General features: G+C 40.3%; 1 protein-coding gene and 1 long non-coding RNA gene across 49 annotated transcripts in view; both read right to left on the bottom strand.

Moving 5' to 3' along the window:
* Ssbp2 (single-stranded DNA binding protein 2) overlaps positions 1–16,083 on the bottom strand; it is a 288,275-nt gene that overhangs the window by 105,779 nt on the left and 166,413 nt on the right. The window lies entirely within an intron of this gene.
* LOC103691419 (uncharacterized) overlaps positions 789–16,083 on the bottom strand; it is a 41,856-nt gene continuing 26,561 nt past the window's right edge. The window contains exon 2 of the long non-coding RNA XR_590817.4: positions 789–16,060. This is a non-coding gene — a long non-coding RNA (uncharacterized LOC103691419). The remainder of the gene's footprint in view (positions 16,061–16,083) is intronic.

Genomic DNA, 16,083 nt, shown 5'->3' with positions numbered 1-16,083 from the left:
ACACAGGAAATAAATAATCTCACACCAGCAAAAGCAAATGAAAGAGAACACATACACACTACCACCACCACCAAAAACAACAGCACATCAACAACAACAACAAAAAAATCAACACTCATTGGTTATTGATATCTCTCAACATCAATGGTCTCGATTCTTAGTAAAAAGAGAAACAGAATGGATTCAAAAAGTGAATCCATCGTTCTGCTACATACAAGAAACACACCTTAACTTTAAGAATAGACATCACCTCAGGATAAAAGATTATAAAAACATATTCTAGCCAAAGAGACCTAAGAAACAAGCTAGTATAGCTATTTTAGTAACTAAAAAATTAGACTTCAAAACTAATCAAAAAAAGACAGTAAATGACACTCAATATTCATCAAAGGAAAAATCCACCCAAATGACACTTCAATTAACATCTATGCCTCAAACACAAAGGCACCCAGTTTGTTAAAACAAATACTTAAATCAGATATTGACCCTCACACACTCATAGCCGGAGATTTCAATACCTCACACTCACCAATGGACAGGTCACCCAGACAAACAGAGAAATATTGGAGCTAACAGACATTATAATCCAAATGGACCTAACAGATGTTTACAGAACATTTCATATAAACACAGAATAATACAGCTTCCTTTCAAGAGCTTCATGGATCTTTCTCAAAAATTGACCACATACATGGTCATAAGCACATCTCAACAAATACAAGCAGACTGAAATAACTGCCAGCATTCTACCAGACTACTATGGATTAAAGCTGAGTATCGGTCTCTATAGAAACAACAGAACGACACAAAGCCATGGAAACTGAACACGTCTCTACTAAATGAAAAATAAGACAAGACAGAAATAAAGGAATTAAAGACCTTCTAAACATGCTGGTTTGAATATGCTTAGCCTAGGGAGTAGCACTACCAGAAGGTGTGGCCTTGTAGGAGTAGGTGTGGCTTTGCTAGTTTAAGGTCATTAGAAGCTCAAAATGACCTGGGGGAAGTCTGAGCTTCCAGTTGAACTGAATGTTAGTTGTGGCTCCTGGCTGGAGCACTCCTCCCTCTGGAACCAAAACTTCCAGGCCAGCAGAACTTAGGGCTGCAGGAACAAGAATCAAGAAATTCCCTAGCTGGTCATTAGGAGCGATAGTGAGTGGAACGATTCCCTTTTCCACCTCACTTGATTCCTGGACTCGTGGATCCTGGCTATGGTGGAAAGTGGACACTAAATTTCAATGAAATTGAATACCGAGCATACTCAAATGTATGGGACACAATGAAGGCGGTGCTATGAGAAAATTTCAGAACACTAAGTGCCTACAAGAAAAAAAAAAAAAAGAGGATGATATTGTACTAGTAATTAAACAGCACACTTGACAACTCTAAAAAAGAAGTAAGCATACACAAGAGGGGTGAACCACAAGAAATAATCAAACCAAGGGCTAAAGTCAATAAAATAGAAAGAGAACAATAAAAGCAATCAATAAAACAAACAAAAAGCTGCTTCTTTCTTCAGAAGAATCCACAAAACAGACAAACGCTTATACAAGCTAACAAAAAGGCACAGAAAGAAGATCCAAATTAACAAAACCTGAAATGAAAGGGGGGCATAACAACAGACACCGAGGACATCCAGAGACGTCACAAGGACATGCTTTAAAAACCTGTATGCTACCTAATTGAAAAATGTAAAGGAAACATAATTTTCTCCACACGTACCACTTACTGATGTTAAATCAAGATCAAATAAACAACTTAAATAAAACTGCAAGCCCCAGTGAAGCAACCATTGAAAGTCTCCCAACTAAAGAAAGCTCAAGAGCGGATGGTTTTAGTTAAGAGTTCTATCAGAGATTCAAAGAAGAGCTAATATTAATCCTCTTCAACAGCCCCACAAAACAGAAACAAAAGGAATATTGCCAAACTCACTTTATGAGACCAGAGTCACATTGATACACAAACCATATAAAGAATCGACAAGGAAAGAGAATTACAGACCACTTTTTCTTGTGAACATAGATTCAAAAATACTCAGTAAAATAATTACAAACTAAAACACCCTTTTTATCCACCTGACAAGGCTGTGATTCCATTAAGTGATTCTGTGAATGTCTGTCTAGTACAGTGTTAAATCTAAAACCCAAGTGGTTGGTTGGTTTCAGTATTAGAGTAAGCTCAATTCATATAATCTAGTGAAATTTGGGGTAGTATTATTCATTATACATAGCCAAAAACATTATCTCATTCATGCTATTAGGTACCACCTCCACTTCTGGTTTTTGGTACTTGTTCTTAACTTCCTCTTTTAAAAGTTCTGGAATGTCTTGTTCCTTCTCCCTGTCTTGATGGTTTCAATTTTAGAATGATTTCTCATCCGGTTGATAATTGATTGTGCACTTTACGTCTTATGGCATTCAAATACTAAAACAATAGGGTAAACATCCCTGACCTTTTTTTAAAAAACAAACCCAATTTAGACTTCCATGTACAAGCCATAGATGTCAAAGGGCTGTAATCCCACCTGGTGGCATAGCTTGTGTAACAGAAAAGAGTGTGTATTTAGTAATGACATCAGAACTCTTTAAGAAATTGCAGCCTTTAATGTACACTCTGCAGGGGTGTATAGTCAGTATGGTACAGGGATCTTGTAAAGTCATCAAAACTTGCTATGAATGCTAATTGCCATTTGAGTTCTCTAAACCACTCTTTAGCAATTATATTTTTTCTTGATTGTATTTTTAATGTACTTTTGTAGGTTAATGTTATTAAGCAGATGAAAGCAGGTATCAGAGAGAATGAGGCCTGTCATTGGACAAGAAGAAGGATGGGCGGGAGAAAAGTTTTAGAGAGGCAGAGGAGGCCCGAGGGAGGTGAGGGAGCTGAGAGAACATGGCGGCAGATGTTCAGATTCCTCTCTGCATGTATTACAGGTTGCTATGACTATCCTTAGGGGATGCGTGTGTACAGGACTTTGTGTTGTCTAGATGGGCAAATTACATCTTATCTATTGGGATCACAAGATATTGTGAGGTGTGTTCTTTCCTGTGGCAACTTAATTGAGTTCAAGAGAGTGTATGGTTGCAGGATGTACTGAGCCCTTCATAGAATTGCCTGGTAGAAACCAGCCAAGAGAGCCGTGAGTGAGGGTGGGGTGGCCTGACAAGGCGCCATGTTGGAATGACTGGAGGACAGTGGGTCAGAAAGGAGGTGAGGGCAGCATGGAGCTGCTGAGTTAAATTAGCAGTAGTTCCAATGGCCCGCTGGGGCCAGAGCTAGCAGGAGACCTCCAGGGACACGTGAACCGTTCCATCACTTTTTTATTTTTACCGCAACATACTTTGATGTTTATGCTGATGAATTTTTATGTACTTTTGGTGATGTTTACTCTTACAAATTCTTCTGACGTCAGAAAAGTGCCATTGGTTGTTTGCAATCTCATTGTGTAGTCACCTACCACAGGCTTCCACCTATAATAAAGTAATTAATACTGTGCAAAGGTAAAACACTTCTGTTATAAAAGCAGTGTTTGGAAAACAAGAAATTATTAAAAACGGTTACAAAATACTAGTTAATTTCCTTTTCCAATTTCCTACCCTCTAGCTTTAGTTAGCTAAAGGGTACCAACTTATCATTGAAAGATTTTTAGAAAAGTGTTTAATTCTTTTAATACACTCAGAACTAAAGTGTCTGTATGCCTTATTAAGTGCAGTAAGTTCTACTGGGTACAGAGACAAATGTGATCAAAGATGGAGAGGACCTTTACCCCTGAATCTCTTAAGCTGTATGATGCCCCCCACAAAGAAAAAACAAAACAACAAACAATCAAACAGAAAGAGTAGCCCTCCTATACACAGATGCCAAATGGACTGAGAGCAAAATCAAAAGCAATCTTTGCTATAGCCTTAAATAATGTAAAATATAGTTAAAGCCAATAAAATACGGAGGGGTAACTCTAATCAAGCAAGCGAAAGACCTGAACATTAGAAATGTCAAATCTTTCCAGAAAGAAATTGAAGAAGATATCAGATGATCACCCCCACACACGGACTGGTAAAAGTAACATAGTAAAGATGACTCTTACAGAGAGCCATCTCTAGATTCAATGCAATTCCCATCAAAACCCAACTCAATTCTTTACGAACCTTGAAAGGACAAGTCTCAACTTCACATGGCAACAATCTGACATAGCTAAAATGACTCTGAGCAACAGAGGAGCTGCTGTTGGCCTGAAGTGTTACTAGCGAGCTACATGGTAAGGCCTGAGTGGTGTGGCACAAAAAGAGGCAGGTTGATTAATGGAACTGAACTAAAGACAGATACAAATGCACATACCTATGGATACCAAATTTTTAAAAACAAAGTCCAAAATACACACTAGAAAAAAAAAAGAGAATCTTAATCAAACTATGCTGGTCAAACTGGTTTGTATATAGAACAAAGCAAACAGATCCATATTTGTCATCCTGTACAAATTTCAAGTCCAAGTGGATCAAAGATCTCAACATAAAACTACACACACTGAACCTTAGGTGAGAAAGTAGGAAACAGCCTTAAATGCACAGGCATAGGAGACAACTTCCTGAACAGAACACTGACAGCACAGGCACTAAGATCAACAATAAATAAATGCGACATTACAAAACAGAAAAGCTTCTGTAAGGCAAAGGATACTGACAAAAGTCTAGAGAATGGGAAGGATTTTCACGAGCTCCATACCAGATCAAGGACTAATATCCAAAATATATAAAGAAGACTACTATTATCAAAATAAAGCACATAATCCAATTAAAAAGAGGTACAGATTTAGACAGAGACTTCTCAATAGCGGAATCTCAAACGTCTGAGAAACAGTTAAAGAGATGGACATATACCCAAAGGATGCTATTTCACACGACGACACTTGCTCAGCCATCTCCATTGTGCCTTTCTTTATAATAGCCAGAAACGGAAACAACCTAGATGCCCTCGACAGAAGAACGGATAAACAAAAGCCTGCATTTACATGATGGATTATTACTCAGCTGTTTAAAACTGGTATCAAGAAATTTACAGTCAAATGGATGGAAATAGGAAAAAAAAAAACCATCCTGAGTGAGGTAACCCAGATCCACAATGATAAATACGGTATGTACTCACTTAGAAGTAGATATTAGCTGCTAGTAAAATAATAACCCAGCTACACTCTGTAGATTGTAACCGAGAGGTTAGGTAAAGAAGAGAGGTCTAGGTATATGCACGGATCTCCCTAGGAGAGGTAAGAAACAGATTTTGCTGGGTTGTGTGGGTTGGGACGGGAGTGGGAGGGAACAAGTGGGGTTGGAGGGATGAAATAGTGTGGGGAGAGATGGTTAGAATGGGGGGCATTTGGGGGGTGTGGAAACCTAGTGCTGTGGAAAGTTCCTAGAATCTATGAAGGTGGCCCTAGTGAGGACTCCCGGCGATGGGAAATGTGGAGTCGCACTCAATTCGTCATCTCATGCAGCAAGACAAGGCTTCCACTGGTGGGAATGGGTTGCATTTGGTTGAGTTATTGGCCAGGATGGTCCTGTAGAGATCACCAAACAAGCCAGGCTGATGCAATGATGTGGTTGCTCTCAGCAAACTGACAGTGTGGCCCCACTAACAAGGATAACATCCATACAGCTTCACTGAACATGGAGAACTCAAGCTGGTGCCTGCATGGAGCCTTCTCCCTTGTTCTAGTCTCTCTGGTGCCAGAAGGCAATCTGCAGGCTACCAAAAGAGCAACATGGACACCAATCCAGCCACAGAACCTCTGATGAACAATTCCTCCTGTCTCCAAGATGTGCTAGGGCAAGGGTGACACAGAACTTGTGGTGCCTGCCAGATATGCTGGGATAAGGAACCTGTGGGGGTGGCTAACCATTGTCTGATTTAACTGGAGACACACTCCGGAGAGGAAGTCCATGCCTGGTGCTGCTTTGATGGCTAGGAATTGGAGAATGGATAACTCAGATACCTAGGGTGCCTGAGGATACCAAATATAGGGGAGGAAGCGAGGGAGGGAGGAGAAGGGAGAGGGGAAGAGAAATGATTCCCAGTGGGATTCTGCTATGCTCTCAGGTTAGTGTTTTGTCCAGTTGTCACCAGAGAGGCCTCCTCTAGGGCAGCAGGTAGGAACAGACGCAAAGAACCTCACCATGCATTCTGTAGAGTCTGGATTGGAGACCTCCATTGTGTCCCTCGCCTCAGAGCTCAGGGAACCCACAGAAGAGGGAGAGGGAAGATTGTAGGAGTCATTGGGAATAGAGGACAGCAGGAAAACATGGCCCACTGAACCACCCCAGCGGGTGCAGTACAGGCGCACAGGGTCTGAAGAGCAAGCTCTGAGCCTGCAGGGGTCTGCGCAGGTCTGCTGCCTGTGAGCTGTAACTGTTAGCTTGGTGTCTGGTGGGACTTCTAACTGTGGGAATGGGTACGTCTCAACTATTTCACCTGCTCTCAGAACTCTTTTTCCTCCTCATGTTGTTGGGTTGCCTTGTCCAGCTCTGGCATGGGGGCTTTTGCCTGGTCTTACTGTATTTTGTTCTGTCGTGTTTGGTTGATCTTGGAGGCCTGCTATTTTCTGATGGGAGATAGATGGGGAGTGGATCATGGAATGAGGAGAAGTGATGGGGGGAAAGAGGGAGCTAGGAATGGAGGGAGGGGAAACTGTGGTGGAGATGTATTGTAAGAGAGAATATGTAAAAAAAAATAGAAAACTACATATCTATAGAGAGAGAGAGGCAAAGGTTATAATTTGGTCTGAGTAGCAGCAACTGTCCAATCAAGAAAAGACTAAGTGTAAGTAACTATTGAAAGGGTCAGGTTCTAGAACTAACATACAGAAAGAAGGCGACTATTTCCTATGGACTCCGCCATGGTGAGCAAGAGAGGTTTATATAAAATACAGCAGTATTTACTTTAATACTCAAAGATGGTGTCTTAGTCAGGGTTTCTATTCCTGCACAAACATCATAACTAAGAAGCAAGTTGGGGAGGAAAGGGTTCATTCAGCTTACACTTCCACATTGCTGTTCATCACCAAAGGAAGTCAGGACTGGAACTCAAGCAGGTCAGGATGCAGGAGCTGATGCAGAGGCCATGGAGGGATGTTACTTACTGGCTTACTTCCCCTGGCTTGCTCAGCTTGCTTTCTTATAGAACCTAGGACAACCAGCCCAGGGACAGCACCACCCACAATGGGACCTCCCTCCTTGATCAATAATTGAGAAAATGCCTTAGAGTTGGATCTCATGGAGGCATTTCCTCAAGGGAGGCTCCTTTCTCTGTGATAACTCCAGCTTGTGTCAAGTTGACACAGAAAAGCAGCCAGAACAGATGATATTCAAGTACAAATCTAACAAAGTATGTCAAAACGTGTGTTAAGGACCATTAGAAAATGGACAAAAGAAATTTCCAACTTTATGGTAGAAAAATTGCTTTTGAATTCTATGTTCTACATAATCCCAATTCAAAACAAAATCTTAGCAATTTGTTCTGTGAATATGCTGAGATGATTGTAAGGTTTATATGAAAAGACCTGGACTAGTCAAACATTGTTCAACACACTGAGTAACTCACACAACCTGAATTCAAGAGTTGCTACACACACACCACCCAGGACAGTGTGGTGTTGGCCTTGTGGAGGGCAGTGACAGCAGATGTACACATTCAACTGACCATAGACAATGGAGTCAAGACAACAGAATGACAAAGGACAATGTTTCCAACAATGCTGACACACCATACGTTAAGAAACACAGTACCTTATGACTGTCATGAAAGTTAATTTAAAATATGTCAGAGATCTGAGTATAAATGGCAGAACTATAAAATTGCCAATCTCCAAGAGGCTAACAGGAGACAAACCATGTGCCTCTTTGGATATGGTGCCAATGGTGTGGTCCCTTGAAAGATCTTACTCCTTATAGGGCCTCAGTCAAGTTAAATGTTTTCCTTTACAAAAAAACACCACAAAAAAGAATATTAAAGATAGCCACATACCAGGAGAAAGCATTTTGAAAACCATACTTGGTAAGTGAGAAGCACAAAAATCTATAAATTAACTCTGCTAGATGAGACACAGTGACACCACTGAAGGTCACCACTGATGGTCAGCCCTGCACTGCAGGAGGAAGGGCAGCACTGCACTGATAGGCAGAACTTGACTTCCTCCCTTCAGTTTATCTGTCAGTCATTCTGTTCTAACAGTGTCAAGCACACTGCCCATTAGCTATGCTGTGATCATATCACTGACATATTTAAATATCTTCTACAAGTCTCAGTTATCTTAATTGTCATTTTTTAATCTTAAAAAATTCACGGTTGGGGATTTAGCTCAGTGGTAGAGCGCTTGCCTAGCAAGCACAAGGCCCTGGGTTCGGTCCCCAGCTCAAAAAAAAAAAAAAAAAATTCACTATGTGCCACGAATCTAAGCAGGGTTTAGGGTGTTATTTCCAGAGTCGCCTGCCTGGCTGTCACTTCTGTGCCTTATATGGATCTGCTTTCCAGCCCCAAACTGTAGCCATTTGCAAATAACAGTGAATACCTCAGTATCTCTGTATCAATGGTATTTGGTAGTATGTATACAAAGAAAAAAGGAGTTATCTGCATAAATTTCATCAATTAATGAGTTCTTACTAAGATTAAAATTTTGTTTTACTGATCATTTATTTCAGCTACGTACTGATATTGTTGACATGTAAAATACCTACACATGTAAACAACTCAGTATGCTCAGGCACCAGTATACACTCACACAGCTATCACTACTAACACGCTAATCACTGTTGGTAATATAAAAGTATAGGATTAAGTACATTTAAAAGGTCAAAGCTTCAAACTTTCTCTCTCTTTCTCTGTGTGTGTGTGTGTATGTGTGTCTGCTTGTGTGTACAGGATAGGAACACTAAAACAGGGAAATGTGCTGACCAGATACCATAGACAGAAATGGGTTATCCTTTTAGTGCCCCACAGGTGCTCAACATGACAGGTTACTGCTTAGACTCTTGGCTAGCCCTCCAGAACATGATGGTAAGACCCTGTTGCTGAAGACACCTCATCTTCAAGCCATAAAGCTTGGAGAAATCAAGCTGGTGTTTGGTTGGGAGTTTCCCTCCGACTGGTTGGCTTTCATACTGCTAGAATGGCTGTGGCCATAGTGGGATAAGAAAGGTAATCATTATTCTCAGCCAGCTATGAGCAACAGTAACAACTAGTCCAGCAAGACACATGTTCACCAGTACAACAGTGGCAACAATGTCCTGAGAACAGCCAATCACTTTCTGACTGAATTTAACACTCAATCCATAAGCTGAAAGTGGTACCCAGAAGTTATCAGGACCAAGAAGTGTGGCTAGGCAGGTCCTAGGCCCTGGGGGTAAGAATCTGCTACTACTATTCTGCTAAATGATACAGTACTGAACCAACTCTCAATGACTTATTGTTATATTCGTACTACAACATGAGTTAGAGCATCTCTCAAGCTTCATCCAAGCAGTAGATAGCAATTAATACAAGGAGACACAAGTGGCCAAGGTGTAGTGTTCAGTGCTAAATGGGACAACTATATCACATCTCTCCTCTCAGAGGCCAGGTATCACTGTAGAAGAGGGGTGCAAAGCCTGTAGGTCCAGAAGCCTTGGGTAACTACAACAAAGCAGTGGCTTTTGATACAACATATCAGTCACACATTAACACACTTAGTACACGATACCTGTGCAAGCCAAGCCAGACAAAATCCAAGCACTGAGAGGGGAGCTGAACATGAAATCCTACTCCTAGCTGAGGGGATATTGGTAGTTGACAGCTGCTGGGAGAGAGTCAGTTTTCTTTACAGGTTTGACCCTAGTGCCCTAAGTCTGCCCGTGGATGGCTATACACTCAAGAATATGGGCAGCACAAACTGTACTTAATGAGGACACAAAGATGGGTGGATAGTGATGTAAACTAGACCTGGGGCATTAATATAATCAAAATATACAGTATGCAACATAGTATGAACAATGTTCAAAACATTTTATTAAGGTGTTTAAGTACCATAGTCTTGCATTAAGTGGGTTTTGTAATATCTGTTTTCTCCTGTGTTGTTTTCCTAGTGACAACTCTTCTTTGGAAAGGACATCCTGTCTTCCTCCTTTTTGTTACATGCACCCATGTCCAGATGCACAGCTCAACTGAACAAAACAATCCATTGAATACTTATTCTTTCCTTGCTGACGAACCAAATTTCAATGTAAATTCTGACCCTTGTTATTGTAAATAAACATTAATACTTAATTTTACCTTATATCTAAACATCTGCTGACATTTGGAATGCAAATCCGTGTTTCTAAAACTATTTTTGTTCATGGTATTGTCTGTTAATAACTTTTTAATTTTTATGTTTGCACATTGACTGTTTCTAGTCTGCATTTCCCTCCTAGGAACCACAGCAGCCTTCCCACCTAGCTAATCTACCCAGGGCCTTAGACTTCCTTCCTAGAATTTGGTCAAAGTACATAGAAGAATGTGAGAACAGGTGATCCGATGATTTACCAAATGATTCTTATTAGGGAAAAATTAAAAGCCACATTTTATAAAATGTTTAAATGGTGGCTTAAGATCATTCTCATCCATTTTTTTTATTTTTAGTTTTATTTTACATAAATTATGTAAACTTCAAAACAATTTTTTATCTGTGTGGGATGGGACAATTTGATTCTTTAGCACACACTGTAAAATTATCAATACTTTTTAACTTAAGACTGTAAATTTGATTTCAAGATTTTGTTCCTTATTTATACTTCAAAAAATTGTGGATAAGAGTTTATCAATTTCTGAACGTCTACAACACTGGCATTATAATTTACTCTAAACAACGTATGAGTCCTAGGAAAGAGAAAGTGTAATGCTGTGTGGTACTTTCCTGTCTTTTAACATCTATATCTGATTTTTAAAAGGAAAATGCATCAAGATCTCTTAAGTTCCCTGAAATGTTTAACTAGCTACGAAACTACTGAGACTGCTATGCTCTCGCTCACGTGACTTTCCCAGTGGCAGGAGATTACGAGGGAGGGAAAGTCCAGATTACTCTCTTTTGTTTTGTTGCAGGACAGAAAGAGTGGCAGAAGAGAAATGCAAATTTGGATGATTTATTTGTTTCTACTTAGCCTGTGATTCAAGCAGTTAAAGTTTTAATAATTATAAAGAGCAAAAAAGAGAATAAATTCATGTCTGATAAACTTTTTTTGTTATCCATTTGGACAACAATCTATTAACCACCACATAGTTTATTTTTCTCTGAAAGGATGACACTGACTACTGACCAGAGCTGCTGAGGGAGGGAGGCAGCAGACTGCCGGGGCCACAGCAAACTGGGGGAATTCAAGAGCTGGTGAGGGCCGTACAACTGCCCACCATCCCGGGAAAGTGAATTCTCCTCCTCACCTATTGTCCGACAGACAGTGTACCTCCCTACTCGGCTATTCGAAGGAAGTGGACATATGAGTCATACTCCTTCCCTCATGACTCCCATCTCTACAATGACCTTTCATGGTCTACTTTCTTTTAGACAGCCAGAATATTGACATAAATCACAAAGGATGGGAGATCGCTCCTAAAAATGAGGAGAATATTCCAGAAAAGAAATTTATTTTAAAAGGAAAGGAGAGAGGGAAAGATCCTTCTGAAATATTGGTGTATTTTTCCTTACTTCATACAGAACAGGATTTAAAGCACACCTGTGAGGATAAGCCAAATATCTGATGTCTGACGAACAGAGAGTGTACAGTCTAACACGTGCAGTACTCAGTCCTGCAGAAGGTTACGCTACCACAGCTGTCTTTCACCTTTAAGAACAGCTCGGGAGGGGCCACTTTATTCCATGAGGACTCTGCCCCATCTCTGTCTCTACTCAACAGCAACAGACAGGTCGGCACTTCAAACCATACCCATAACCACAGACAGCACTGGGGAAAGCAGGAAAACCACAAGTTCAAGTCCAGCCTGAACTATGTGCCAAGGACCTGTACCATTTCCCAAATAGATTATCAACATAGATCCCCACTGAAATAAACTTCCAAAGTTACAGAAATAAGTGAATAATGAAAATGTGATATGTCTGCACAAATGGATGATGTTCAGATTATTAATACAAGTAAAATTATGAAATTTGTAGGTAAATAGATTTGTAGGTAAACTGATAGGGCTGAAAACAATCCTGAATGAAGTGACACAGACTTGTTTCCCTCACCTGTGAATCTTTGCATCAGACATGTGCTTCACTCACAACACTCACACATATCTCTATCACCCAAACTTCACCACAAAAGCTTCTATTTTCAGTGGATGGTGATTAATTCAGAGACTCCTACCCGAGGACACAGAGGACACGTCCTCTCTGAGGCTCAGAGATCGTTAGAGGAGAAGGGATGGAAGGAAGGTAGAGCTGGGGCGTCTTCAGGGCAGCCAAGCACACAGTGAAGGCAGAAGGAGGCCCAGCATGGCTGGGGAACGGGAGGCAGGCACACAGCCCTCCCTTAGCTATGGAGCACTTTGTCGCTGTTAGTGACAGCCCCAGGAAAGGGACCCTCTCTAGGTCAAGACCATAGAGTGGGGAACATTTTCAATATCGGAGAGTAAATTGGCCTTGTAAGCGTTTTTCCAAAGACACAGACTCAGGTGGATAGGGAAGGGGATGGATCTGTGAAAAGTTAGGGTGCGTTGACTATGATTAAACCACATAATGTAGAACTTAAGGTTCGCAAAGCAGGAAATGAAAAAGGAAACTTGTCAAGACCATTATAGAAACAGGTGCCTTCTAGTTGTTAAATGAAAAATAAAAACGTAACAAGAAAATCATCATGTAAAATTCCATGACAGAACCATCACATGTGCTCCTCGTCATCACATGTGCTCCTCGTCATCACATGTGCTCCTCGTGCTCCTGCACAGCAGCAGGGATGAGATGGCAGTGTTTGTGTCAGAGCTGAGCCTTTTATGGAACTTGATATCTGCATGACCAGTTTACTGATGCTTTCCTCTCTTCCCCTTACAAACCCTCCCTGGCTTTTCTCCCTCTGCTTTTCATTCATGACTCCTTCCTTCCACCAACTGGTTTTTGGCTGAGACCACAATTTCAATAAAAAATAAAAGCTGCATAGTCAGGAAGGAAGCTAACAAGCTTCCTCTCCTCAAATGTCATTAGTGACTTCCTGAATACAGGAGAAACACATTAATTAAAAACATTAAAGGAGGGGCTGGTATAGGCAACAAAAACAGGTTCCCATTCATTCTGATCACAGCCAGTGTGAACTCACATTCATCCTGATCACAGCCAGTGTGAACTCACATTCATCCTGATCACAGCCAGTGTGAACTCACATTCATCCTGATCACAGCCAGTGTGAACTCACATTCATCCTGATCACAGCCAGTGTGAACTCACATTCATCCTGATCACAGCCAGTGTGAACTCACATTCATCCTGATCACAGCCAGTGTGAACTCACATTCATCCTGATCACAGCCAGTGTGAACTCACATTCATTCTGATCACAGCCAGTGTGAACTCACATTCATTCTGATAACAGCCAAGTGAACAGTGAGAAGCCATCTGGGTATGACACCTTGCACACCCATGCACAGGGGAGTACTTGACAGAGTGAGGCTCATGGAGCTATCACACATTACAGTGACTTCTACAATCTCCTTCAAAACAATTCCATGATACCACAGACTCAACACATTTCAGTATCAAGACACTTCTTGCAAATATATTTTCCTGAAATTTTATTGAATATAGTTTCTTATAATTTGAATTACATTACCTATAATCAGTGGAAAAGGCTAAAATTTTTTTCTTTCCTTCACACACACACACACACACACACACACACACACACACACGTCTTTATATATGGGTATAATTTAAATGCATGATTACTTTTATTTAGGACTACATAATTATTATTTATATATTTCATTGACACATGTTAAATTTCATATTTTGCAGCCAGAACAGTATGTATATACCTTATACATTCTGTTCCAAAACTCATTCTTTAACGATTTAATTCTTTTTTGTATATAAATTACATAAACCCTCCTAGCAAACATTCCAACTACCGAATCACGTGCTTTTAGTTTGTATTCAAAGGGCAAGCAGAATGAGGTTTTATTTATTTATTTATTCTTATTTTTATCACAGCTTACAAGAGTATTCCCTTGTGCACAGCTAGGCCCCAATCTTAAGATTGCTCTCAACAATTGATTTTGTATTAGATAGAGAAAAGAAAACATTATTTGTACTAATTTGAATAAAACACCTAGATGAAATTTTTTAAAAACTAGTTTTTCTTACTTGTCAAGGATTCTTAGCATCATATAGCCGCTGAAATCAAGCCAATGCTTGTCAAGATTCATTGAACTTTAGGGCCGGCACCAGGCTGGGACTATAGTGCAGATGTAAAGACAAACTCCCGCAGTAAACCTACTTTAAGTTTCATCTGGCTAATAACAGTTCTCCACTGAGGAGATTATTTTCTCTGATTCCCAACTTGGGTTTTCCTAAATAAAATTTGTTTGGCTCTTCGTGGGCATGGTAATGACTGCTAAAGAACAAAGCCCTCTGCATCTGTATTACAGACTTACCTACACAAAACAACTGCCATTTCACCTCACAATCAACCACTGACAGGACACAATGCAGAACCGGTTAACACTGTGCTCTTTTTGTGGGAAGTATGCTTCAGGAGCGCAGTCCCACGGCCAAATGCTAGTTAAATATAGGGGGTGAAAGGCCTGAGGTGTTCTTTTTTTTTTTTTTTTTTTTTGGTTCTTTTTTTCGGAGCTGGGGACCGAACCCAGGGCCTTGCGCTTCCTAGGTAAGCGCTCTACCACTGAGCTAAATCCCCAGCCCCTGAGGTGTTCTTACAGAGACTAGGAAGATGGTGAAAATGTTCTCTAGCTCTTTGTGACTGACCAGCATTTTCTTGTACATCCTGCAGTAAGGTCTGACTGACCAAACTCTTCCACACGCCTGGCTTTACTCCATGGTCTCACCCTGGATAAATATCAGTTGGTTTCTGAACAACACAGTAATGCACGATTCACTGTTTGACACATAAAATGAAAGAACAAGTAAGGAAAATCAGGTGTAAACTCAGCATTCAAAACTAACTACTGATAAAATCTTCATATGATTTTAAAAATAAGTATTAGCCTAACATATAACTTAGTCATTTTCATTCAGTAATACATGCTCAGTATCTTCTAATTCTCTTCTGGCCTTCTTCTAAGTTACTCCCAAAGGCTTTACAGCTTACTGTTGTAAACAGGAGTGGATACCTTGCATTCTTTTTGCTGTGTGTGTACTTTATAGTTTTCTGCACTTTTCTCTAAGGGCTGTGTCTCATATTTAAATAATGGTATGTATCTGGGGCTACCATCTCAATATATTCTTTATCCATCCTATTGTGTAAGTCTTAAGTCAGTTTGGCTCTTACAGCACATTCTAAAACCTAATTTGCTTAAATGTAAATATTTTTCACAGATCTGAAGGCTAGGATGTCCAAGATCAAAGTGTTAGTAGATATAGTGACCGATGAGGTCTGTGTTCTCTATTTCTAGATGGGCGTCTAATCATTCCACATGTATATGGCAGCAGTGCACACAGAGCTCCCCTTCCATTTCTTTTATTAATGAGGTGATTAACCATGACACCGTTGTGGTCATGAACTGCCTAATCCCAGCTGCCAGCCACAGCCCGGCATTCACATGGCATCACACTAGGCTTAGGATTTCAATTTTACGGAACATGCATTCAATCCACAGCCCTCTACTAAGTTCATAATTAGTGAACGCAGACTTAGCGCTCTCAAGCCAGAGAAAGGATGCTATTTGCATAAATGAACATTCATATATACATGCTGTCAAAATGCAAAATGTTGCATGTTTAAGCCAAATTTGTAACAGAAATTGTCTAAGATTTGACTACCCTTTTTGTAATTCACATGGCTGTCTAAACAGTAGTGTGCTTTAGAGAGGAGCCACCTGCATTATTTAAGAAGAGAACCTTGCAGCGCAAGGCCCTGGGTT

Source organism: Rattus norvegicus, chromosome 2 (genome assembly GCF_036323735.1).
Source record: "Rattus norvegicus strain BN/NHsdMcwi chromosome 2, GRCr8, whole genome shotgun sequence".
In the NCBI taxonomy this organism is placed as follows: Eukaryota; Metazoa; Chordata; class Mammalia; order Rodentia; family Muridae; genus Rattus; species Rattus norvegicus.
Note: the sequence above shows the minus strand (reverse complement) of the source record. Positions and strands in the feature narration are given on the sequence as shown.